General features: G+C 38.6%; 1 pseudogene; it reads right to left on the bottom strand.

Moving 5' to 3' along the window:
* Nucleotides 1-1283: 1283 nt before the first annotated feature.
* Nucleotides 1284-1445, bottom strand: LOC110290018 (mitochondrial import receptor subunit TOM5 homolog pseudogene; annotated as a pseudogene).
* Nucleotides 1446-3468: the final 2023 nt, after the last annotated feature.

Below are 3468 nucleotides of genomic sequence, written 5' to 3'. Positions count from 1 at the left end.
TGGACTGAGCGTAGGGGTCCCTGATGGAGGAGTTGGAAAAGGGACTGAAGGAGCTGAGGGGATTTGCAGCCCCATGGTGGAAACAACAGTGTCAAAAGGCCAGATCCCAGGAGCTCCCAGGGACTTGATCATCAATCAAAGAATACACATGGAGGGAACAATGGCTCTGGCTGCATATGTGACAGAGGATGGCCTTGTTGGACTTCAGTGTGAAGAGAGGCCCTTGGACCTGAGGGTGTTCAATGCCCCAGTGTAGGGGGATGCCAGTGTGTGAAGATCAGAGTGGGTAGGTGGGTGGGATAGCACCCTCATAGGGGCTGGGGCAGGAAGGATGGGAAAGGGGGCTTCTGAAGAGGAGACCTGGTAAGGGGAAAACATTTGAAATGTAAATAAAGAAAATGGAAAACATCTATCTATCTATCTATCTATCTATCTATCTATCTATCCCTAAAAAAAGAATTTAAAGATGGATAGGTGGCCCCTGCCTCAAGTGAAGATCATGTCTATCTACTGGAGGTGGTCTCTTCAGGTTCCATCTCCCCACTGTTGGAAATATCAACTGAGGTCATCTTCACTGAGTCCTTGGAGCCTCTAACATCCTAGACCTCTGGGACTTTCTAGAGGTTTCTCCAGCTCCCACACCACACTGTGAAAAGTAGATTCTAGTAACATAAAGGGTAGATATCTGCTCAGTTGTAGAGCTGATTAAGGCTTATTGTAAATATAAAGGTCTTTTATCCAGGAACTAAATGTTCAAAGGTCAGGTAGAATCCCTGGATTGGAATTAAAAATTACAAAATAATGGACTGTCTCATTTTATTTTTCCAGCATGACATTATCTTAACCATTGTATCCATTTCTTTTTGTTGTTGTTGTTATTGTTGTTGTTCATCAGAATACTTTTTTAAAATATACACTGATTAAATATCATTGTGGGTATATGCTGACTTCCAAACAGACTTGACAAATAACACTTTGAACAGAAGTCATAAACAGAAATGTCTCCTCTTAAAGAGGAGACATTATTTACCATTCCATCAACACTCATAGGAGTGGATTTGATGGGCTTAAGGGCACCTTGAACACAAAACATCTTTTTGTACTTCCCAAGTGGCTTTATATTTCAGCTATGGAGGTCAGTTCTCAAAGCCCAACTTGTTCTCAACAAGTCGGTTTTATGTCCATTTAAACAGTCTTACACCTTTCTTGGCCAACTCATCTGCAGACAGGAGAAGAAACCGTCACCAGGTCTTCATGCCATGCATCCACGTGACTCCCAGTCCTCATATGCTATCCTGCTTCTTTAAGATATATGGAGTGACTCACAGCAGGGCCACATAGATGAGGAACTTCCAAATGGAGGAGACCACATCTTCTCCTCCATACATCTTCTCCTTCAGCTCTTCCAGGTCCAACTTTGGCATGAGATCCTCGATCCAGAACATTGTGGTAGCTCTGCCTCCAAAGCTTGCAAGAGTGGCAGCCTACTCTCCTCCAGAAACCACCCTGAACACCCCCTAACCTCATTGTACCGATTTCTAAAAGATAAAACGGATCAACTTAAAGAATTTAGGTAACCTATCCAAGTTCATCAGCTACATATTGGTTGCATGAAGATGATAATGGTGCCAGAAAACGAAGCAAGAAAGGGGAGAGAAATGCCATGGCATGATGAATGTATTTAAAAGGAGGTGGGGCTGCCAGGGATATGGGAGAGCAAGAGGGAACCAAGAAGAAACTTTGAAAATTATACCATTCAGCTCTGGTCCAATGCTATAGGTGTCAAAGGCATAATTACAGTGATTTTGTCAGGATTATATTTTGATCACAGGTGTATCAGAGGATTACTTTTTTGTGGCTGACATCCAGAGTCCAGAGGACAAAATCTGCTTCAGATATCATGTATCAGGCTGTGTTTAAAACTGGTCAACCTTAATTTGAAACTACAGTTGTAATTGTGGTTCACTAAATAAAAAGTCATGTGACTATAACAGACACATGTAAATGTTTCATTAGCCACTTACACATTTCAATATGCAGGAAAAGGGATCTCATTGTTTCGAGAAAAAAAAAAAAGATAAACTTTCTGGGAGGATACCTAGCCATTACCAAGCTAAAAGTTAATGCATTCCAAGTTGGCCACAGGAATTTTCTTTGTCTAGACTCATTAGTTGTAGGGTGTTAGCAACAAAGTTTTATCATCTGAATCTACACAGCCACAGAAAGGTTCTAGAAACATGAACATATTAGCTATTCATCATATATTAAGCAAAATATAAAAAGTAAAGATTACCATGAACTCATATATTGTGGTGGTTATTTATTAATTTGATGGGATTTAGAATCACCCTGGGGAAAAAAAAAACGCTCTAGGATATGTCTGAAAGAGAGTTTCTAGTTCGAGTTATCTGATATGGAAGATCTATCCTAAACCTGAATGGTAGCATTTTCTTGGTTAGGATTCACAACAGAAAGTAAAAGAGGAAGAATGCTGAGCAGAAATGACCTCTCTCTGCTTCATTTGAAGACACAATGTCACAAGCTGTCTAGAAAACTACCTATGGTTATTTCCCTATCTTATGGATAAGACTTTTAAGCTGTGAGCTGAAACAAACCCTTACCTCTGAAGTTGCTTTCTTCAAATATGTTGTCACTGTAGCAGACAAAGTAATACATAGAGGTTTCTACACTTACTGTATTGTGTCCTCTTAGAATAGGGCTCAGATACCTTTCTTAATTAAAGTATAAACACATTTTTACCATATCTATACCACTTTTTATCAAAGTAGATTTATAGAAAGATATTATGCAAGAGAGGATGTGATTATTCCTGAGACTCTAATCAGGTTGGCTGTGGGACTTTTAAGATGATGAAACTCTATAATGAATTTACACAAATGAAAATATGTATTTTGTGTACTTATTTTATCTATGTTTATATTTTCATATTGGCATAAAACATTATATAGATATTTGTTAGTTTAATTTGAGATAAAATGCCTTCTAATTCTGAGGTTTCCCTATTTTTTTGTTCAGATGACTTAAAGAAAATGGGGACTTAAAATAACCTTCTATAACTCTGCATTAATTTATTTATTTCCATTAGTATGTGTTTCAGAGTTTGTCACATGCAGGCTTAGTATTATGATATTTTTCTGATTAGAAATGCTCTTCTTCATCTTTTCTGATTAGTTTCAGTTTGAAGTCTGTTTGATCAGAAATTAGAATGGCAGTATCTGTTGAAGTGGAACTTTCTGGCTTCTTTAATAACAAACTCAGTTGTGTCATGTGGTGTTTCTCTGGCAGTTGTCTTATGAGAGGACATGTGATGTTTCACTGAATACAGAGGAGAGGATGAGTGGTCCTTAGAGAGAGTACAGACAGGACCCCACAAACAATGAGAGGATTTTGCAATGCTATGCCCTGTAATGCTTTGCTTCAATAGTCTTCACTTCGTAGAGGGAAATA

The sequence above is a fragment of the Mus caroli genome, unplaced genomic scaffold, assembly GCF_978045245.1.
Source record: "Mus caroli unplaced genomic scaffold, Mus_caroli_1 scaffold_1, whole genome shotgun sequence".
NCBI lineage: Eukaryota > Metazoa > Chordata > Mammalia > Rodentia > Muridae > Mus > Mus caroli.
This window is presented reverse-complemented; position numbering and strand designations above follow the sequence as displayed.